General features: G+C 40.0%; 1 protein-coding gene across 9 annotated transcripts in view; it reads right to left on the bottom strand.

Annotated features, from left to right (window-relative positions):
• Positions 1–24,183, bottom strand: part of PALM2AKAP2 (PALM2 and AKAP2 fusion) — a 452,863-nt gene that overhangs the window by 427,578 nt on the left and 1,102 nt on the right. The gene's annotated exons all lie outside the window — the stretch shown is intronic.

A 24,183-nucleotide genomic window follows, 5' to 3' on the forward strand; every position in this document is an offset into this window, starting at 1 on the left:
GTGCCCTCTTAAAGACATATGTCACACCTATCTTATGGTGTGATCTCAACAAAGCTTTGAGGAAGGTATAATTTTTGCCCATTCTACGGATGAAAAATTGAGGATCAGAAGGATTCAGGGACCCAGAGTCCACCACTGAACTCCAGTGTGTTTTATCCCCATTATCCCTCTAACGGGAATGTGAGTTTGAAGAGACTACATCCACCCCAAGGAAAGGACAGTAATCCCTCTACCAACCGATGGTGGAGAGAGGTGGAAGAACGATGGGTCTTTCAGAGATGATGACGGCAACTGGAGTCTCACAGTCACATAACCAATCATTATACGACACATTTGGCACCACAAAGGGTACAATGGAATCTGCCTCTCCCTTGAGAGTTTCAACCTTTTATTACCTTCTCTGCATTACCTAGTTTCTTGGCAGCCTGATGAATTGAACCATTATGCACATTTTAGAAGTAAGCATTTACTTGCCTTTCATGCAACCCATAAATATTTATTAGCATCTACTTTGGTTACTTTTGGACGTCCTGAGGGATAATCCATTCCATGCCTCTCTCCTGGTTTCTGGTGCCTGCTGGCAATCATTGGCACGTTCCTTGTTCCTTGATTTGTAGCTGCATAATTTCCATCTCTGTCTCTGTCTTTGCATGGCCGTCTTCCCTGTGTCACTGTGTCTCAAACTTCCCTCTCCCTTTCTCTTCTGATGACATCCAACATTGAATTTGCGACCCACTCAAAATCCAGGATGATCCCATCTCGAGATCCTTAACTTAGTTAATCTGCAAAGACCCTTTTTCTGAATAAGGTCACATTCATAGGTTCCAGCAATTAGGACATGGGCTTATCTTTTTGGAGGGCCACCATTCAACCTATTACAGGAAGGAAGTTCAGAAATAAAGGCAAGAAGTCAGAGGAGAGGGAAGGGTGCTTTGGCAATGACAGCACTTCTCCATTTAGCGCAAAATGCACAATGGCTCTTGGTCAGAAGGCCCCAGGAACCTGGCAGAGAAGAATGTTCTCATGCAGCATATGGTACTCCAAAGGAATAAAAGATCAGGTGCCCTAAAAACTATCCACACACAGCAGCAGCCTCGAGTGGGGCAAACGCACCGGCTGAGTCCTATCCGAGGTCTACTACTATGCAGTCAAATGAACTTAGACAAGTCTTTTTCTCTCTCTGGGCCTGGAAGTCTTCATTTCTGAAACAGATTAATTGGACTCGAGTACTTTTAAGCCCCTTCTACTAAAATATTCCATGATCCTACACATTTAAAGGTCAAAGATGTGCTTAAGCAGATGATCATATGAAAAACATATTTTTGGTAGAAGAGACAATTGTTTTATTATCTAGTGAACTGTGTGCAAAGCACGATTTTTCCTAGAGTGAGCAAAGCAACATGATCCAGAAACATCAAAACAGCACATATTCTAAGAAATGGTGCCATCTGTACCATTCTGAGAGCTAACACTCTGGTCATTAGAGTTTACAAATTATGTTTTGAGCTACATTAAACTGCCAGCCTTCATTGTAAGTCAGGGTGCTTCTCAGTAGGATAAACAGAGGAATGCCATGGATGATGGCTCCCAAATTGCCTTGACTAGTCCAAGAGAATAAAGTCAGATCAAATTACCATGTGTTATTAATCCTCTTAAATTTTCGATTTGGGAAAATTACTGGGAACCATGATGTTGATGCTTACCCAGAGTCTGAGAGCAGAGCAGAGCAGCACTTCAGATTAGCATTGTTAGGTTGATAACAGACGGCGGTTAGATGCTTCTGTTCCTGTCAGAAATCCAGAGTCACCTGAATTCTTTGAGCAATACTTCCATTGGGGATGAGGAGAGGAATGTTGATTACACTTAATCTGAAGATCTCAAGATTCCTTAGGGCTCTGAGAGGCTCCTACAAGATCATTCTCATCGAGTGGACCGCGACTGAGAAGGAGCCATAGAATTGGGATGTAATCTGAAGGCTGCAGTGGCATTTTTGAGCTATCTATATAACAAATCTAAAACACTTAGGTCTGCAATGCAAATCTCAACCTACTTTTTCAGCCTTCTCTCTGCTGTTGCTTCCCTTCCTTCTCTCCTCAAACTTTGGTTCTTCTGAAAAATCCACCATTCCCAGAAAAAAACATTCCAGCCTGCCCCAGTGCCTTTTCTCATGCTTCTCTGTCACCCTGCCTTTGTTTACCTGTTTCATGATTAAGCATATACATATCTTTCCACCCTACTGGGTCATGAGCTATCTGCAGGCAGAAACCCTAGCTTTGTCATCTCTATGACAAAGAGACGGCATTGTGCCATGGTGCTTAGGCCAATACCCACCACGTGTAGTTTACTACATGTAAGATCTCAACAATATTTGAATTGCATTGTTGAATTGCGTAATGGGTACCCGCAAGCTTATTGGAAGGACTAAATGAATTATATCCTAACACACAATAAATACTCAATAAATGGCAGCTATTGACTAGAATTCTGCCAGAAATTACCGAGCACTCTCTCTTTCCTATGTGATAGGATATTACAAAGCTAAGGAGGTGATATTTTGAAGATGTTCTGACTTAATTCAGGCACTATATCATATCATTTTTTTCATTTAACAAACATTTCCAAGGATCCTGTGTCATGGGACAGCTAATGTGCCCTCAAAGAGTTCATAGTCCACTGGAGGAAAAAGGCAAGTAGATGGATGAATGCAAAGCAATGTTTTTGTTAGTTTCTTCCACAGATATTGATCGGGAGAAGACAGTAGGCAAAAGGTTGTGCTAACCGCTAAAGTAAAACACATTGATTGTTAGTGGTTTAAAATGTAATTTACATTCACAGAACTATACATTGAAAAGGAAAACTTTCCATTTTTCCTATCTTTCCTTCTGTTTTTATTATTGTCTAAATCTAAGGTCCTTAAGGTGGGATGGAATTCAAGTGATCCATGAACTTGTATAGGAAAAAACATATATATTTTTATTTTCACTAATCTATAACTGAAATTTAGCACTTCTTTCAATTATGAATGCAGGTAACAAATCACAGTAGCATTAGCAGTACCTGTGACTTTGTCACCAATGAAATCACAGATATTTTCATATTATATTGCAATTGTTGCAGATATGTTGAAATAACTGTTACATTCATCATGACTTTGAAATTAGTTATTTGATCTACTTTAGTCATGATATTTAATGCATGAATAAAAAGTGCATGCCTTACTATACCACAAATTTTTTTTTAATATTTTAATAATTATATTTCAGTACAATTGTTTTGTAATTTTGTAAGCCTGTGTATTTTATAGGATTCCTTTAAGGCATCCAGAGGCTTCACCAAACTGCTAAAGAAATCTGTGGTGCAAAAAAGAAGTTTAAGGACTCTTGATCTCTGCCTTGACAGTAGTTGTTCTTAGCACACATTTGAGATCTTTCTCTGAGTTAATGTCAAAAGCCAGACTGAGCTTTGGGGTTTCACTGCACGGGGACTATTCATCTGTTGTGGACCAGCGTTGGGAACAGGTGAGGGAGCACGCGTCTCTGTGCTCCCGTGTGACTGCTGTGCTCTGATCGCCCACGGGAGAAAGTGGGCTCATCTGCAAGTGAGCACGGGCCTGTCTGCTTGTGGGCCTTCGCTTCAGCAGCAGAGAAAGGAGCTTAAACATAATCTGCACCATCTGAATCAAAGCCAAACGATACCCATTGCAGGCAGGGAGAAACGGACTCAGCAGATCCAGGTGAGACCAGACGCACCTGGGAATCTTGATGGAACTTAAGGTAAGTATGAGTCATTGATGAAAATTGATTAGTTCCCAGAGTAAATGTCAATAAAACATAAAATAACATCGGTACAAAGAGTTGAAAAAAAATCTGTCTTCTTGCATGAATCTAGAGGGATAGGATTATTATCCCATTTTAAAGATGAACAATTCAGAAGGATCAAAGCGACTTTACCGAGTCACACAGATAGTAAATGATGAAACGTCCTGTTAAACACAGAGGAGTGTATCTATATTATAATACTTCCACCTCCAGTAACAACATTTCTTATAACAAGGAGCCTCTCCTTGTCTGAGACTAGGGAAACACTCTAACAATCACCCAAAGCAGATTTTTTTACCCTGGGGGGGAGCGTTTTTTTAACGTGGGTCCAATTATGCTGGAGAACCTCTACCTCTGAACTTACACATCTGAAGACTAGGCAAAGCCAGACGACCTTTGAGCTTTAGAACTCTATGCTTTGGGGTTGCTCTGCATCTCCCAGCAGAGTATGAAAAAGCCAAATACAATTAGTCTCGATCATACTCAAGTGGCACCTGAAGCCCAGAAGATCCATTTCTTTCCAAAGATCATACACTAAGTCAGAGTTTCCAAAGGCAAAACTCAGTGACAATGACCCAAGGCACACATGGCTACCTTTCCCAAAAGGGAAGTGGAATTTACTTCCGCCTAGTGAAGGACAAGGTCTATACCCAAGAAACAGAAGAGGACGAGGTCATCCGGCTGGTTAACGCACCAGTCCCAAGATCTTCACATGACTTCTTGTTCCACACACTGACATTCCCACTCCCACACCATAGTTTTTTACTGTAATGTCTTTGCTCTTCTCACTTCTGAAACAGCTATCTTCGAGAATACTTTCCCTCTAATCCGGTACCACTACAAAATGAAAGCATTTTCACTGAAGTCAGCTCTCTTGATAGGAAGCCCTCCACAGCCACAGCTTGGCAATCTGGAATGGGGAATACTCTCAGCCAAAAGCACCAACAGAAAGCTAATGTAGCTCCAGCCATGTGGAGGCCTTGCCTCCAGGAACAGAGACACAGGCCTGGAGGGATTTATGGTACATGGAGATTTCCAAAATGATGCTCCAGAGGTAAGAACGGGCTTCTGTAATCAGATCTCCCAGGACAGATCTAAGATCTAAACTCGAATCTGCCTTTGCGATATTGCATTTCTCAGAGTTCTCATTTCAAAAAACTTTACATGCTGAATCTTACGCTTAGATAATATATTTCAAAGCAAACGTGTTATTACTCACTGAAAAAAAAGAAGTATTAATTCCCAGTCACCTATGACTTAGTATCCATTACGCTTATCAAGTCACACTATCAGCCGTATGATTATATTTTGGCTTACCTCCAGCCAGAGAAAAAAGCGACTATAATATTTGGGCCAACAATGATTTCCTCTTCCCAGAACTTTAATTTCCTCTGTCTACACCTTGTCTCTGCTGGACACCAGCAAGACCCATAGATTCTCTCTCCTAGATAAACATGTGCCCCGAGAAATGGCATCTCCTTGAAAATCTTAATGATTATAAATGAAACCCAACGTTATCAGCTCCTAGGACCCAGTGCTTTCCTTCTCAGAGTGAGTGTAAAGCATGGCAAACAATGAGAAAGGGAACTGAAACAGATCCTCTTTTCATCCATTCTGAAATGAAATGCAGATCGTGTTTATTTCAGAGGTTTTCAGGGGAGTGAAAATTAAGGGTGAAACACTAGACAGACGTTGTTTGAGGAACTATCGCGAGTAAGTAACAGGACCTATGAAGGTAGTCAGAATCTTTTAAGTATTTAGTACCTATTAAATGTCCCTTGGAAATACTTCATTCTATTAACAGACATGCATAGAGTCATTTTGTCACCCACTTTCAGTGATGGGCATTGCAAGGAAATTTCTATGAAACCTTCTTGTGTATTTATCACTGGAACACAGAGCATCTGCAAGAGAAATTTCTCTCAAGCCTCGGTACTAGGAAAAAATGTCTTCTCCTTAATAACTAGTTTATTTTTGTCACTTAGGCATTTTGAATCTTGTAACTCATTGTTTTCCCCTGTTTGTTCTGCCCACTGGCATGCTTAGAGCCAAAACTGCAGCCCACCTTTAGCAACTGAACAGAACAATGCAACATACATTTGCTGTGTGTTAATCTTGCTCAGCTTTAACCTATAGTCTCAAACCTAATTTCCCTTTTGTCTTGATTTTATCACTCATTTCTTTTTATGCAATTGTGTTATTAGAATAAATGATAAATGCTTATTAAAATAAATCATCTCAAAGCCTTTTTAGAATGAAATGATTTCTACTAAGTTGTTCTTTCAGCGTTATTAATGTTAATGATTGCATGCTGTGGTTAGGAGCTTGAGGCAGAAGAGATCTCTATTTTAAAATGTAGGACAGGGCAGCCTGGTGGTGCAGTGGTTAAGTTTGCATGCTCCGCTTCAGTGGCCCTGCGTTTACGGGTTCAGATCCCAGTTGCAAACCTACACACTGCTAGTCAGGCCATGCTGTGGCGGCATCCCACATACAAAAAAAATAGAGGAAGATTGGCAACAGATGTTAGCTCAGGGCCAATCTTCCTCACCAAAAAAAAAAAGAAAGAAAGAAAAGTAGGACAAAGCCAACCCCATCTTTTGTAAGGCAAGACTTCTATAGTCAAATCAAACCTTACATTAAAGTCCTCCACAATCCCCACAGCAACATAATTTCACTTAAGAACAAAAGGATCCAAAAATCCCTAAATTGGGTTCCGTGAACCACATAAGTTGTTTACCAACAAATTTATCTCTTCCTTTCTAGGCCCATCCACTGGAAATTAGTTCATTATTCTCTCTCCTAGATCCATCTCAGTTGCTTCCTTCCCTTAAGAATACAAATGTAGGCCCAGCTCCATGGTGTAGTGGTTAAAGTTCCATGTGCTCTGCTTCAGCAGCCCGGATTCATGGGTTTGGATCCCAGGCATGGACCTACACTGCTCATCAGGCATGCTGTGGCAGAGACCCACACATAAGGTGGAGGAGGATTGGCAACAGACATTAGGGCTAATCTTCCTCAGCAAAAAAAGAATATAAATGTATTCAAATCTCTCTCATGAACAGAAGAATCATCCCTTGATTCTACCAGACCTTCCAGCTACTGCCCATAACCTTCCAGCTTACTTTCAAAGACAAATTTCTAGTAAGACTTCTGTGGCTCTCACTTTGCCCCACTCATTCACTCAACCCATGGATTCTCTCTTCCATCCCCATCACTTCTCTGAAACTTCCTTGCCGAAATAACCAGTGGCTAACTAGTACCCAATTCCAGCAATCATTTCTCAGCATTCATCTCACTTAGTCTTACTTAATACATACATACAGTTACAATATTTAATTACTTACTTTCTTAATCTGAAGTATTTGACACTATCAACTATTCCCTCTTCTTGAAGCACCTTACTGTCTTGGATTCTGAAACATCACTCTCTCCTTGACTTCTCTCCATCCTTCCTCTGTGTCTCCCTTGCTTGTTCCTTCCCCTTTGCCTGTACTTAAAATGTTGGTGGTCCTTGGGCACTGATCCTGCGCCCTTTTCTCTTCTCTCATCCATATCCTTGACTTCAACTACTATATGTTTTCCAAATCCATACCACTTCTGGCTTAAACTCCAACCAGACAGGCAAGTTCCAACCAGTTATCCCCTTGGATCTATTTGAAAAGTCTTAATAATTATAAATAAAATCTAAAAGTACCTCAAATCTTAATGATTACAATAAAACACCACAGGAGCCTCTAACTCAACATGTACAAAACTGAACTCATCATCTTTCATCTAAATCTGTTCTTCCCTCCTACATTGCCTATCTTCATCAAGATACCAATACCCACCCAATTATCTTTTCCTTGTCTTGGAGCACTTTTCTCATTAGCTACACTCCAAGATTACAGTGGACAAACAATAATTCCTCTCTGTTTTTGGCATAGTGGTCATAGAATATACCCCTTGAAGTGAATGGAGATAAAGCTGTGATTTTCCAACTGGTACAGTTGATCGGGCAGAATGGGGAAAGGGAACTCTCTTGGCCTCCTTTTGGGAATATGAGGCTACTCTCTTTCCTGAGGCAAAACACGGATAGGACATTTACTTCTGTTCTCTTCTCAATTCCATTGACTTCGTAACTAGCGGAAATTCCTTCCAGAGGGTGATAATAGGTCATTTGTCTCAATTTGGGGTGCTGAAAATGTTTGTCTTTGTAGTATCTTTTGGATATTTTAGTAAGAAACTTTGCATGGCAGGCTGCCTTAGCAGCTGATAGGCAGATACTACTTAATGTGGGAGTCTTCCATCATCATTCCAAAAATGTCTCTAGGCATGATAAAAGTGAGGAGAGCCATCTCAAGAAGACAAGGCACAGATAAGGGATGAATAGTACAACTGGAGACAAGGCATGCAAAACACCAATTTGCGTCCAAGTAAGACTGGAAAGGAGAACATATTGACTCAGCAGAGTCTCTTTGACAGGAGGTACGAAAGTCTTCATTCTAACATATTATAATTAGAACAATGATGATTGGGATGTGAAAGTTGAACTATCCCAGGACGACTGAGACGTTAAAAGTGAACAACTCTCTGCCTCTAACTATAGACAGGATTCAGCTAACATAACGATGAGACATTTTGTTAATACGTGGTAAAAAGGAGAAGAAATGCTAAAAAATGAGAAACACATAAGCCAACCATAACCAAGCAAAGTATGGGAACCATTTGCCTCCTTAGAGCTTTTCCCATGATTAGATTACTGGATCAGCATTTAGCCTATCAATCCACGGTCACCAAAACCGGTAATTAATTTAATGGCCACTGTTAGAAAGACATATACACATTTTTCAATAGAAAATTCAAGTACCTTGGTGTTTTTTAATTGATGATAGGCCTAAGATGTTGGCAAATATTACAAATAAAATATAAAGTACTTAAAAAAGTACTAGGCTTACATATATCCACTAAATTTGAACATGTTAATTCTTCTCTTTTGGGGAGAAAATAGTTGATTTTTAAGATGTAGGAGTTACTCTAGAAACATATAATTAGGACAAAGAAATAAGCCAGGCTTAGAGCCTAGATGGAATAAGAGGTAGCCTATATGGCAAGATTTCCTGTAAGACACCCCCAACCTATTTAAATATGTTATCACCAATTTGCCATATAATGGAACTGGTTAAAGCACCCTGGACTTCCCATTAAAACCCCAGGAGGGCCACACTTTAGGAGTAAATATACCCTAAGCCTAAGGGCAACCTTGGACCTAGACCCCCCTAACTAAACACAAAACTAATTCTCTACAAAGTTAAGGGAGCACATCAGTAATTTAACTGCCTGATAGTAAAACACTCTTCAGAAGAAGATAACTGAATCCAGAGTCTCTACAATATATTATCTTTAATGTACAGTATACAATTAAAAATTATTTAGACATACAAAGAAGGAAAATGTGACCCACTGTCATAAAGAAAAAAATAGTCAACTGAAACAGACCCACAGATAACCTATATATTGGAATCAACAGATAAGGACTTTAAAATAACTATGGTAAATCTGTCAAAGAATCCACAGGAAAATATTGATATAATGGGTGAAAAGATAAGAAAAGTCAGGAGAGATATGGAAGCTAACAAAGAACCCCAAAGAAAGCCTGGAACTGAAAAGCAGAATATCTGAAATAAAAAACTCATTGGATGCAATTAACAGTAAACTGGACAGTGCAGAAGAAAAAAACCACTGAACTTGAAGATGAGTAAAAAGAAATTATCAAAGTGGAAGGACAGATAGAGAAAAAAAGATATAGAAAAAAATGAGCATCACCTCAATGACTCATGGGACAAGATCAAGCACTCTAACACATGAATAATTGGAGTCCTAGAGGAGAGGATAAATAATGGGGTGGGAAAAGTATATATGCTAAGAATCCAAAACCCTGTAGGAAAAATATAAAGAAAACTACATCTAGGAACATCATAGTCTACCTAAGAGAGCTCCCAACAACTAAAATAGACAAATTTAAGCAATAAAATAAATAATATATCATGGCAAAATAACCTAAAGTATAAAATAAATATCCATGAGTCTATGCTGATATGTATAAATGATTGAACAAGTACATGAGGGAGAAAAGATAAGTCTCTCAAACAGAGAATTCCAAATAAATTATCCAGACACTCTCCCCCTCAAGGAGGTGGAGCTTGACTCCTCATCCCTTGGAAAAGGGTAAAAAGTAACTTTACAAAGAAGAAACTCAGCAAACACTGTCTCGGTCGGGTGGTCAAGGTTAACATCATCGATAATAAGTCAAGTTGATAGTGTGTACCCCTAAGATGATGTGATGAGAATGGCACTTTGTCTCTGGGGTCTTCCTCCCAAAAAGCCATAATCCTACTCGAACCACGAGAAAAACATCAGATTGAGAAAAGCTCTACAAAATACCTGACCAGGACTCCTCACAACTGTCAAAGTAATAAAAAACACGGGAAGACTGAGAAATGGTCACAGATCAGAGGAGGATTAGGAGGCATGATGACTAACTGGAATGTGGCATCCTAGATGGGTTCACGGAACAGAAAGGGGACATTAGGGAAAAACTAGTGAAATCCGTACCAAGTGTGGAGTTTAGATAATAATAGTATACCAGCGTTGGTTCCTTAGTTGTGACAAATGTAAACTAGCTAACAGTAACTAGTTTACTAGTACTAGTAGGATGTTAACAACATAAGAAACTAGGTGAGGGGCATATATGAACTCTGAACTATCTTAGCAACTTTTATATAAATCTGAAACTATTTTAAAATTTAAAAATTACTTAAATTTTGGGGCCAGCCCCATGGCTGAGTGGTTAAGTTCACATGCTCCACTTGAGCAGCCTGGGGCTCGCCAGTTTGGATCCTGGGCACAGACCTACACACTTCTCATCAAGCCATGCTGAGGTAGCATCCCACATAAAAGAACTGGAATGATCAATAACTAGGATATAAAACTACGTACTGGGGATTCGGGGAGAAAAAAAAGAGGAAGATTGGCAACAGACATTAGCTCAGGGCCAATCTTCCTCACCAAAAAAAACCAAGCATACCTTTAAAAAGAATTTATTTAAATTTAAAAACTGCAAAAACATGAGCAGAGTCTCCATGATTTGTGAGATAGTATCAAGAGCTCTACTATATGAATAATTAGAGTTCCAAAAGGAAAAGAGAGAATGGATTGGGAAAAGTATTTGAAAAAATATATGCTAAGAATTTTCTGGACCACTAAGGAGGAAATATTACAAGAAAATTACATCTAGGCACTTTACAGTCAAACTACTTGAAAACCAAAAAAAGAGAGAAAATTCTAAAAGTAACCAAAGAAAAAAACACATGCTACATATAGGGAAATGATAAAAATGATGACTGATTTATGAGAAATATTGAAAATGAAAGATAACAGAATGACATCTTTAAAGCACCAAAAGAAAAAAACACTGTCAACCTAGAATTCTTTTTTTTTTTAAAGATTGGCACCTGAGCTAACAACTGTTGCCAAACTTTTTTTTTCTGCTTTTTCCCCCCAAATCCCCTCAGTACATAGTTGTATATTCTTAGTTGTGCGTCCTTCTAGTTGTGGCATGTGGGATGCCGCCTCAACATGGCCTAATGAGTGGTGCCATGTCCGCGCCCAGGATACGAACCGGTGAAACCCTGGGCCGCTGAAGTGCAGCACACAAACTTAACCACTTGGCTATGGGGCCAGCCCCCAACCTAGAATTCTATATCCAACAAAAATGTTCTTCAAAAATGAAGGTAAAGACACTCTCAGATAAACAAAGACTAGGAGACTTTGTCACCAGCATGAACACGTTATATAAAAACATACTAAAGGAATTTCTTCAGGCTGAAGGAAAATGATGGTAGGTGGTATCTCACCACCCAAAAAAGGAATCACAGAGAAATTAGAAAGCATTGCAAACCAAATGATAATGAAAATACAAGTCAAAATTTGTGCCAAGCAGCTAAAGTGCTTAAAGGAAATTTATAACTTAAAATACTAAGATTAGAAAAATAGATCTTTTTAATGACCTAAGTTTCCATTTTAAGATGCTGAAAAAGAACAAAATGAATCCAAAGTACATAGAATAAAAGAAAGAAAAAAGAAAGGAATGGAAATCAGTAAAATGGAAAGCAAATAATGGAGAACAAAATAATCCAAGAGGTGGTATTTTAAAAAGATTAACAAAATTGATAAATCTCCATAAAAACTAATCAAGAAAAACGAGAGAAAACACAAATAATGGATATCAGGAATGATATCAGGGACATCACTATAGATTCCTGGGTACCTTAAAAAGATAGGAGAATATTATGAAAGACTTTATATCAATAGATTTAACAACCTAGATGATATGGACAAATTCTCTAGAAAATGCAACTTACTGAAAATAACACAAAAAGAAATTAAAAATCTGAGTAGTCCTTTATCTATGAAAGAAATCGAATTTGTAACTAAAAACCTTCCAATCAAGAAAAATTCAGCCCAGAAAGTTTCACTGAGTTTTATCACACATTTATTAAAGAAGAAATAGTATTACTCCCACAGAAATTCTTCCAGATAGTAGAGGAGGAAGTCATCCTTCCATACTAGTTTTACGATGCCAGCGTAACACTGACACCAAAACCTGACACGGGTATTACAAGAAAAGAAAATTAGAGACAATGTCTTTCATGACTATCAATGCAAAAACCTCAACAAAATCTCAGCAACAGGAATCCATATGATTGTCTCATTAGATCTAGAAAAAAGTATTTGACAAATGTAACTTTGCTGTTCATTAAAAAAAAAAAAAATGTCAGCACACTAAGAAGAGGAGGAGGAAACATCCTGACTTTCATAAAGGGCATCTATGAAAAATCTGTAACTAATACTTAATGGTGGAAAGGACAATTCTTTTTTCCTCCACAAATGTAGCACTATTTACAAGCTTATCATCTAAGTGTAGGTGAGTTTTCCTCATCAGTTGCAAGTCTAAGCTTCCACTCCAGTACTGGGCAGACTTTAGGCAACAATGTTACCCCTGATCTCTGGTTTATGCTTTTCCTCCCTACAGATCTTTTATCCTATGAATTAAAAGCAGTGACAACCTAAGCTTTGAGCGAAACAAGATAGGCCCCCAGCTGTGGATGCTCACATGGAACCCGCATCTTAGTACCACCTGGAAAGTCAGGGTCTAGGGATATGGCTTAAGACATGATAAGAGACAGGCGTCCCACAGAAATGGAATATATCTCCCACTAGATTCCAGGGTGACATTACCAAGATAGCAGTGTAGGAGACCCCAGGCTCTGCCCCCACAAAAAGATCCACAATTAGACAGCAATCCCTGAACAGTCAGAGCTCTGGGAGAGCTCAGCAGTCTACTTCAGATACTTTAGTAACACAGTGGAACAAAAATAACCGCCCGAGAAGGGGCGGAGGGACAGTTTCATTTTGCCTACATCATCCGATCCCCCAGGCTGGCACTGCTCATCTCTGAGAAGGAAGTCCCCAGCCAGAAAGAGATCCTTCACCAGGAAAGAGAGAGCAGGGTGAACGACCGGCTTCTCCAGCCTTTCAGGGCGCTACGTGGAGGACCCACTTGAGTTTCACCCCACCCAAAGACCGGCAAAACTGAGACATACAGTGACAGGGCTAGGAACAAGGAAGAAAAGCAGGGGCTACCAATATCAGCCAGGAGTGGGAGTGACCGCAGATCCCAGTGGCCTGCTCTGCAGATGACCCCAGCCGCTTTCGCCACTGAAGAAACCAACAGCTGCCACGGATCCCCTGCAGACTTCACTGGTTTTCACACTACAGGTTTCTGCGTTCACAGACGCCAGCTGTCTGAGTCCCTCTGCCGCTCCCTCTCCTGTCTTTTCCCCTTAACCCCCTCAGCCCCACCAGAGCCCAGGACCTGCACAGGCAGCCAGCCCCAGCCTCTGTGGCTGTGTAAGTGCGAGATGCCAGTCTATACCCCCAAGGCTGAGCAGCCTCCGGACGCAGGCAGATTTGGGCAGTGGGTGACAAGGGCCAAAGCTTTTCCATCAACCTGGGGATTCTGGTCTTTGGAATCCTTTTATAATTCTCAAGGGAAGGATGAACGAGAGAAGAGAGAAGGTATCAAAATAAGACACCGATATACACATCTGAAGGATGGCATTTTAGAAGGAGGCCTTAAAAAATAGAGTTTCATACACACCCACGCACACACAAACTCCTAATTTTTGTTTTTCCAGGGCGTGATGCTTCTACTCTTCTTGCACTGAAGCCATATGCACATCACCCTGATGTAATAAAATGCTTCTAATTTCAGGACCTGCAGTGAAACCAACTAGAAGGCACACTGTGCAGGTGACATGTGCTGGGGAAGACTTACTGATGGCCCTTAAGAACCGTGCTTTGTTCACCCAAATGTAATTAGGTTGGAAAGCCATCACTTTATTAAGCAATCACGAATCCATAACTGAACCTTATTCTGGACAGTTTAACTCTGAAATATGTGTTGCCCTTCTAATATTTAGCTCCCATAACAAGGAAGGAGTTTTGGGGATAATTCCTATTTCACATAAATGAAAACACAACTTAATAACATGTTTGAGTTATCTTTTATGAAATAGATTGCTCTTCCCTGGCTTTCAAGAGTCAGGACCCCTAAGTTTGTCCATCTGGTTCAGAAAACGTAATACCACAAACTTCTTGGTCCTCACATATCATATTTATATTAGGATGAGTATGATATTTATAGAATCATAACTTGACACTTACACCAAGATATTATTGATTTGCAGACCCTTAAGGCCACAGATCATTAGATATATTACTTATTTTTTAAATATTAAGGAACTGGCCAAAGAAAAATGTTTTTAGATTTTAAATTATTTATGACCGCAGCATTTTTCAAATTCGTATTTTAAAAGATAGGCTCATATATTTATGTGCTTCATAAACACTTTTTTTCACAACTCCCTAGCCTGAGCTGATTTTCCAAAAGAAATGAAGACTATCTATTTACATGGAACTGCCAAGTTATGGCAGCTAAAACAAAGAGCCCAGATTTGCTCTGTAGATTGACCTGTTTCACACATGGATTGCTGAACTCCACTTCGTAGGAGCAATCCCCTTCTGTGAAGGTTTGTTTTGGGGGAAGAAGTATGAAAAAAGGATGAGACTCTCACTTTTTTCATTATATAGAGCCCTACACTGTGTCTTTGCACTGTGAACAATGCCACTCGAAGCGTGGTCTGCACACCAGTGGCATTAACATCATCTCCTATGAAGCTTCTTGGGAATGGAGAAGCTCCAGCCCCACCCCAGACCCTCAGAATCAGGATCTGCCTTTTAACACTATTCCCAGGTGACTTGTGTGCACATTACAGTGTGAGTCTCTGGGGAAACAAGCCCTTATGGTTGGTGTCATTAACTTTAAATGCTGGGCACCTCCCTCTTGGAAGATAAAAGGTAAGGAAAACCTTGGAAGGAAGGAGAACTTCCAAATTGTTTCTAGACCAAGTATTTTAGTGCTTCCTTGAACGGCTCACAGCTCCAGTTTAGCCGATCTTAAGGCTTTTCAAGAGTTAGAGGCTTTTGCTGTGATTTCAACAAAGATGGCTAACATAAATCAAGGATCTAATTGAGCAGCACCCTCCCCAATCTCCATATGTTTTGTTTGTTTGTTTATTCTGTTGTGTTTGCTTTTTGTTCTTTGTCTTGTTTAGTTTGGCTTTGTTGGTGATCCCACTTTGCACTGTCTTTTGAAAACTGAGTTTCTGATTCCTCAAGGGGGCAGGCATTCACCGCAATACTGTAGCATGAATGGTCACGGAGGCAGCATGAGCCACAGGTCAGGACTGCAAACAAAAGCATTTGAAGACCATCAGTTATTCAAACTAGACTTAAGATTGGAATTGGCTTGGCTCTTTTTTTTTTTTTTTAGAAAATGACTTGAGCAGTTGTAAGATGACTAGTCCAGACACCAAAAACAAAGCGTTTTGATGCTAAATTAATTTCAAGGGCTAAGAATCAGGCTTGGATTCTGACCTCATCTAGACTCTCTGAACCCCTGTGACTCATTAGGCTCCTGTCCCCTTGCTATGTGCTTCAGACAGGACCCCATCAAACCTTACCTGGGCATAACGCTTAGCACACTGTATTATAATTACTTGGCCAATTATGTTTGTTCCTCTTTAGATTGTGGCCTCTGTGAAGGAAGGGACTATGTCAGATTCCTGTTTGTATCACAGGGACCTAGAACAGTGCCTGGCACATAGTAGGTACTTAATAATTATGAGTTGAATGAATGAATAAATGAACATAATTGGCAGCGAAATGAAAGCAGGATAAGCAGTCTAGACAACTTACGTTCCAACTATGAAAGACTACGTAAAAATAGATGGAGCGTAATATCTTTAATTTAGAGACCATTTATTCAGAACTTGTAAAACACACCTTTTGATTAGCCTATATTTTATTAGACTATATTTTATGCTTTTGTCCTATCTGTGCAGAAAAAGATTAAACAAAATGGGATCGATTTTGTTGCCTTGGCCACAATTTAGGAAGCATCTATTTATATACTACTGACAGGTTAAATTATCACTTACATTTAAACATTAGGTCAACCTATTATGAAGATCTATTCATGAAAATAGGATTTCGACCAGTAAAGTTCCTTCCTGTAATGAGAATTAATAAAATTTTATTTCTTTAAATAAAATAAACTCTAATTATTAAAGCCTCCCTATAACTGAGATTGGCCTTCCGTCTGAAGAGTCAAATTTGGGGGATTTTTATTACAAGTTAAGAAAAACGACATTTTCAATGGGAAGCCAAAGAACACTTTGGTAGCTTATGGAATTGGAGTTTCTCCTTCTTAAGTAAGCTCATAACAGTTCTCAATACCTGTTTCAAATTTTGGAGCCTTGAGGCTCCAATGACTAGAATGTGTGGACAAACGAAAATCGCCAAGTTCTACCCCAGTAATGTCAAGTGCATTTTTGTAAGACTGCAACCACTTCTATACTTTGCACACTCTGTGAGTTAGGATCTCAGCTGGAAGTAGATGGCACACTCAGATGGGATCATTGAGGTGAGCTTAGTCAAAGAACTGCTTTACAAAGGCATGGGAAGAGTTAAGGCAAACCAATATGGATGGTGAAGCACCAGGGGCTAACAAAGTGGGGAGACGAGCCATCACCATACCTAGTCTGGAAGGAGCAAGAGGAGAGAGTGGTTACCAGAAGTGGGAGAGAACTAAGCTATACCAACAGGAGAGGGCTCCAGGCAGGAGCTGTGGTCTTCAGATGAGGAAAGCAGCCACTGCCAACCCACCGCCCTGCGGGAAGGAAGACCATAGAGTAAATCCACTGACCTCATCTTTTTCCACCCTTGGGCCTCCTGCTGGTGCCTTCCATTGATCCAACCCAACAGGAAGCCAAAGGGCAAGACAGCCTAGTTGATGCAGTCCATAGAGGTCAGCCTCTCAGGGCACAAAGCAGTGGGAGAAGGGCAGAGAGTGGATTTGAAAGGTGAGACAGAAAGTATCCACCACGCACATCCTTTCCAAAATTCTCCTACTGCAAAGTATTTATAATCTCATTCATGAACTTATTTTGCCATACACATTCCTAAAAAGTGGTTCAAAAAAGCTTTATAACAACAAATTTTCCAATAACAATATTTGGTAGTTCCTAATGTTATTTTCATAAGAATGCAAGATTCATTGATTCATTCACTCAAAGATATGGTAAAGGCAAGTTTTCTCTATATCTCCCTGAAACCTGCTGAAATAAACTAAAACGAGGAAAAAAATGGAAAGAAATCTTATCTACTATGAAACTAGTAAAGAGCTAAGGTTCTCATGTCCCAGACTATAAGAATTATCTGTCAAAAAGAGTAAAAACTTTATTAAATCAGTGGACAACCCTAAAAGGTGATATATACCTCTACAGATCTCAACCGGTTTTCAAATTTCTTTATAACTAAGGAGAGAGTTCAGAGAGGCCGAGCGTTGGAATGGGGGAAAGTGGAATGAGCAAGTCATGGGAGCTCCGGGAAACATCTGTGTGGAGGAGCTGGGTCCACACCCGGGCAGTGGAGAAAGTGACACTGATGGACGGACCATGTAAACCCTCTACCTCTATTATCTGTGAAAGCCTGAAACTCAAAAATTTAACAGAGGACTAGTCTGGAGGCAAGAGATGTAGGAAAAGAGAAAGAAAATAACAATTACCTTTGTAGAGGACTTGCCCCTCCTCTTTGCTTGTAGATGGTAAACAGTCAACTACATGGTGAGAAATAAGCACCAACTATCTATCTATCCCCCTCCCAGCACACACACACACACAAACAGTGAGCTAGGATGCAGATCTGTCTGAATGACCTACTCACTCACTACAAAGCATTTTTACAGCAGAAGACATTGTAGAATTGCAAGAAATTTTTAGGAGACAAAACATGTCATCTAAAGTCACTGTCTTCCCCCAAACACTGCCTCTCTCCCTCCCACTTATTCTTGAGCAAATAGTAGGTTTGGATAGAATTACCTCCATTTGAAAATGGATAATAATTGCAAAGCTGTCAACATGTGTAGCTTACACATGCTTAATTATTATTTTTTTTAAAAGGAAAGCAAGAGGCAGGTAAGCATATTTCAGAAAAATAACACAAGAAATAGATGAAATTTTCAGATAAACTCTTTCAAGGAAAATACGAACCCTTTTCAAAAAATATGCAAAATGAACTGGCAGAGTCAGAAAATCAATCGAAGACAACAATAAACCCATTACAGAAGTGGAAGCTACATTCGAATGAGCTAGAACCAAACAAATATTGCTAAAAAACAATCAGTTGTCTGAAAAATGGACTTTAAGATGTAACAAAAACTCACGGCAAAATCAGTGAAAAAATGAAAACAATTCCAAATAGTGACGGAGGGCAGTGAGCGATAGATACACCTGTCACAGATGATAGAATAAACGGACTGTTCCATTGAAAGCCAGGAAGAAAATATCTTCACAAGAAATAAGGAAAATTTGAATCTTCAGATCAAAGAAACATAGCATTTTCCAGGAAAAATTGACGCAATGACTTGCAGTGAGAAATATCCCAGAAAAGTTACTAAACTGTCATGTTTAAAAATAATTCTATCAGCACCAAGGCAAAAAGAAAAAGCAAGAGTGGGAGGGGAGAGAGGAGGCAGGCCATTCACAAAGAGGAAATAATCAGGCTAACTTCAGACTTTTCCAGAGCAACAGTCAATGCCAGAACACAATGGAACATTCTTATAGAATTATGAAGAAGGAAAAAAGATAACTCTATAATTTTATACATATTCAATTTGTACATAGAAGCAACAGAAAGGCATTCAGAATGTAACATTCTTGGGCCCTGTTTGAAAACAAAACCTTCCACATAAATACTAAATCAACACAAAAAGCTCAGGAAAGAGGATGCCATTGATGAAAGGGCTGGTGGTGATCTTGACTCCATTTAGATCCAAGACTAACACTAAGCCCACAAAGCATGGTCCTGCCTCAGGACCTTTGCACCTGCCCTTCCTCTTCTGCATGGCTCACCCACTCACTTTGTTCAAGTCTTTATTCAAACTCACCACCTCAGAAACCTCTTCCCTGACTACTTCATCAAAAATAATCCTCCCTCATCACCCTCCAGCCTCCTAACGTGTTTTATTTTTATTCTTAACATTTATCACTTCCTGACATTAACATATATATGAGTTGTCTGTCTCCTCTACTAAAATAGAAGCTCCATGAGGGGAGGACCTTTTTCAGTTTTGTTCACTGCTGTAGTCTCAGTGCTTAGCACAGTGCCTAGTACATAAAGAGCATTCAACTGATTGAATGAACTGTGAGAATTATGTTTACAGTTCAAATTTGCAAATGTTAAAAATCTTAAAAATGTAAAACTAACAGTATAACTGCGACAAAAGGTAAATGGAGAAACATTCATTTCTGCAACTTTAGGGAATCAATCAATAACGTTTAAATTTGACAAACTGAAAAAACCTACTTGATCACTTTTAAAGTTAATGAGATCTTTAAAGTTTTGCCTTTCTCGATAATTTTCATTATCTTCTGGACTCAAGCTTGCTGTCTGCATTTTATGGCTCACTAGTGCTCTGTGAAAAACTGACAAGTAGCCCAAAGGGCCTCAACCCAGTGAGGGCAAAAGCAGAGACTATGACGACGGATGGAGCGATTACAGAAAGTTGGACTAGTCAGATATAAATATACGATATGGCTCGGGTTGTCAAGGATTTGGGGAAACAGACCCTCAAATGTTACTGCTGACGATATAAAGTGATACAACATTTTGGGAGGCACTTTGACAATATCTAGCAAAATTTATAATGGGCATATCACTCACCCAGAAATCCCATTTCTAGAATATAATGTACAGATTCATTTGCAAGGTGTACAAAGATGTTCACTGCAGCATTGCATATAACAGCGGAAAAATGGAAACAAACCTAAATCAAAGTCCATGTAAATCCAAGGGGCCTGATGAACCATATTCCAAAAGTGAATACTAAGCAGTTAATAAAAGCAAATGAGGTGGATGTGTATACATTAATAGGTAAAAGTATGCACAATGTATTAAGTGGGAAAAGCAAGCGACAGAACAACATATGTGGTATGATTTCATCTACATAAAAGGAAGCATTTAAACTTATACAGGTATGTGTTTCCAACTCTATATTGTCTGCATGGGAAATATCTGGAAGGAGATTTCCAAACTGCTCACGGTGATGCCTTATAGGGACTGAGACTTGGGGCAGGGAATAGGGAAATGGGGAGGTTTACTTAATAAATTCCTGTAACATTTAAGTTGTTTTAGAAAACATAAACTACTTTCATCATAAAAATGAATTTTTAAAAGGCTTACACTTTTTGAACACATTTATTCAATGCCTACAATATACTGAACACACGAAATGGCACACACTGTGTAACAGGAGGACAGGTTTAGCAAGGAAAAGGGTTCAAAATGTCATAGCACTCAGTCACTTGTAGACTAAATGGCAAACTCCTCGAAGACGGGATCAGTGATATTCTGGTCCTATCACAGTGCTTGGTCCATAGAAAATCTTCAACAAATATTTGCTGAATAAATGGATGAACGCCTGAATGAAAGCATCTATTAAGGGCCGGAAGTCACCTGTGCTCAACATCCCTCCCACACTTATGCCTTCATGAGCCTACGTTTGCTTATGTGCAAAACCAAACTTTAGTTTAGATGCTCTGTGACCTCCTCTGGATGCTTGAAACTTGTTCTGTGGCTGATGGGTGATGGCAACTGTCACTTCTGAGCCCCATCAGATCAGTTCTGAGCCTGCCACCCAGCGTGGTCACAGCTCCAGTGCCTGCAGGGATGGCAACAATTTAAAGAGTTCCCACGTCGTGTTCTCTGTGCCTTGTGGCTCCCATCTGGTTTAGAAGACTGTGTTCGAGAGAAGCATCCAGCAAAGCATACAGGTGTGGTATCAAATTAGCAACAGCACGCAGTGCACAACACATTGATCTCATTCATACTCAACCCAACAGGGAGGGCAGCCAGGGACAATCGGTTACGACCCTCTTTGCTCGCCATCTAGACTTTTTTTCTTATTTCAATTAAGATGCTCTTGTTTTCTTAAAACCAATAATGCTCAAGAGTAAAGGATTGTGTTTTTCATTTTCACGCAGTTTCATTTTAAATTAGTGACCCTGGCTTATTCAAAACTATCAGCTACTGGCACACAACAATCTGTCTGGCTTTTAAAATTGATAAGCCCCTTCTCCTGTTGCAGACATTTGCAGCGTTCTGATGTTTGGCTATGACTCATTTGCTATGCAATCCATTTTAAATACCTCCCAGAGGAAAGGTAGTTTTAGGTTTTTGGACTTTTAAGCTATGAATTTTTAAACACAAATAGTTATCATAACACCCATGCATAAAGCTCTTGGGTGGCTCCCCACTGCACTTAGCGACATCTCTGAGCCATCTTCCCCTCACTGCCAAAACTCTATCCACACTAACCTTCTTTCAGTTCTTGCAACTTGCCTAGGTGTCTCCTGCCTCAGGACCTTAGCACATGCTGCTTTCTCAGCCCAGTGTGCTTCTTCCCTCTGCTCCTCACCTAGCCAACTCCTACTCATCCTTGAGATCTCACATTAGACATCATTTCCTCAGAGAGGCTTCACTGACCCCTAATCCAACCAACATCCTCTTCCTCTTATTTTCTCTGTGTTTTTCCCCTCCATGGCATTTATTGCACTTTATATTTATATGTTCACTTGTGTTTGCTGGTTTAACAGCTATCCCTTCATTCGACTATGAACTCCAGATGATGAGAATCAAGACTATTTTGTTGATCAGTGCTAATCTCAACAAATATTTGTTGGTTAAATGAAAAAAATAAATGAAGGAAGGGAATTTTACTCCCCTTTTAATTCTTCTTCATAAATATAAGTTGGCCATAACAAGTAAGGAGAGCAGAGTCCCTGTCTCACTCATCTTCAAGGTGGCTGTGCCGTCTAGGATGAGATTTTCGGGAGGGTTTAGACTGAGGAGAAGCACAGGATTTGGTATATGGGAAATTTCATTAGACCCAAGGTAGGGCAGAACAAGGTGGTATTCCGAAAGGGGAAATAAAGAGTTAAAAAGCTAATTATATTAATGAAGCAAAAGAAGTGGGCAGAAAACAGACAGTTGGAAACGCCAGAGGCTAACTGGAAGGTGAGCAGGACTTCGGAATGTCACATGGGAATGGGAAAGCCAGGTGGGAGGGAAGCCCACCTGGAACAAAAGCTTAGCTGGCAGATGGAGAGGAAACGCAGGAAAGATTTGAGGAAGTGAACTTACAAATCCCGGATGCTCTTCCACAGTTACCGCGCACCCGAATTCCAAGTCTGGGAGTTCCAAGTCTACGTTAGAGTATCAACGTGAGACCGTAAAGATGAAAGTGGCCGCCCCAGCAAACAACCAGGGTATCCTTAACCTTACACAGTGGGATGACTAGACCTACATTCAGGCCCTTATAAAGGACAGTCTCCAGGTCTAAGAAAACAGCAATGAGCCATGAGAATGGAGCCTGCCAGAGTCCAGCTGTCCAGTTTCTGCTCCGGATGCCCAAGCCTGCTTTGTCTTCTGGTTGATTCTCCACGTCTACAACGGTACCTTGAGAACTGTGTTACTCTAGCTTGCCTTTGGAGCATCACGTTTCCTTATAAATCGTCTGGAAAAAACTAGCTTAATGCCAACCTGAGACTCCACAAAATGTCAGTCGAGAGTGTTGGAGAGCAGAGCAATAATAATAGACAACAAATAATATTTATAGGTAATAGATGATATCTATTAAGCTTACTTTGTGTCAGGCTCTGTTCTAAGACCCTTAATATGTATGTACTAGTTTAATCTTCACAAATATTGCATGAAATAGTTATTATTATTATTATTATTATTCCTGTTCCCAGAAATGAGGCCCAGAGAGACTGACGTCATTCAGCAAAGCACAAAAGGACTCAAACCCAGCCAACTGACTCCAGAGCCTCCCTCATTAGCTCCTTAAATTTGTATATACCGTACGATTTACAAAGCCCTTTAGAAGAGACAGAAATATTATCTGATCTTCTCATCAATGCTTAAAAGTGAGTAAGGAACATCTTTTGTCTCCATTCTATACATAGGGAAACTGAGGCTCAGAGACATTAAATTACTTGTGTAGGAAATTAATAGCACTAGTACCAGCCAAGGCAGGGGCTGAAATCTACAACTTCTCGCTCCTAAAATGCCACGCCGTCTCTCACTTGCTTCAGCAGCCTTGTTGGTGAGGATTAAATTGCACCTACACAATCAGATATGCAGGGGGATAAAAGCCGCCTCTAAGGTTTATTGGATTTGGCAAGAAAGTCCTGATACCTGCAAACAGGGCATTATCTCCAGGCTGAAATATGATTTCCTACAGCCTCAATGTCAGCGAGTATCGTGGGAAGAGAACAGGCGGAGGAGAAGCTGACCAAGTGAGCGGGTTCTAATTGCTAGCTCCAAAAATGACCCTTTCTTGGAGTCTGTCGCCTGTCAGAGTGGCCCTGATGCAGCAGCAGCCTGGGAGAGTGACCAGAAAGCGACACAGGGATGCAAAGACAGAGGAGAGAGGACCCCCGTCCGAACCACAACCGGAGCCCTTTATTGTGTCTTTTCTGGTTAACGCCCCTCTTGCCTTCATGTCTCTCGTCCCCACCCCACCCATGCCGTGCCCACGGTGCCAAACGTTGTAATTCAACCCTCTACGTTTCTGTCTCATTTCTCAATTACCCCAAAAACGAATCAATTATTTGGGGTCGTCTGATGGTTCCCAGTAGCC

This window comes from Equus asinus, chromosome 10 (genome assembly GCF_041296235.1).
Source record: "Equus asinus isolate D_3611 breed Donkey chromosome 10, EquAss-T2T_v2, whole genome shotgun sequence".
In the NCBI taxonomy this organism is placed as follows: domain Eukaryota; kingdom Metazoa; phylum Chordata; class Mammalia; order Perissodactyla; family Equidae; genus Equus; species Equus asinus.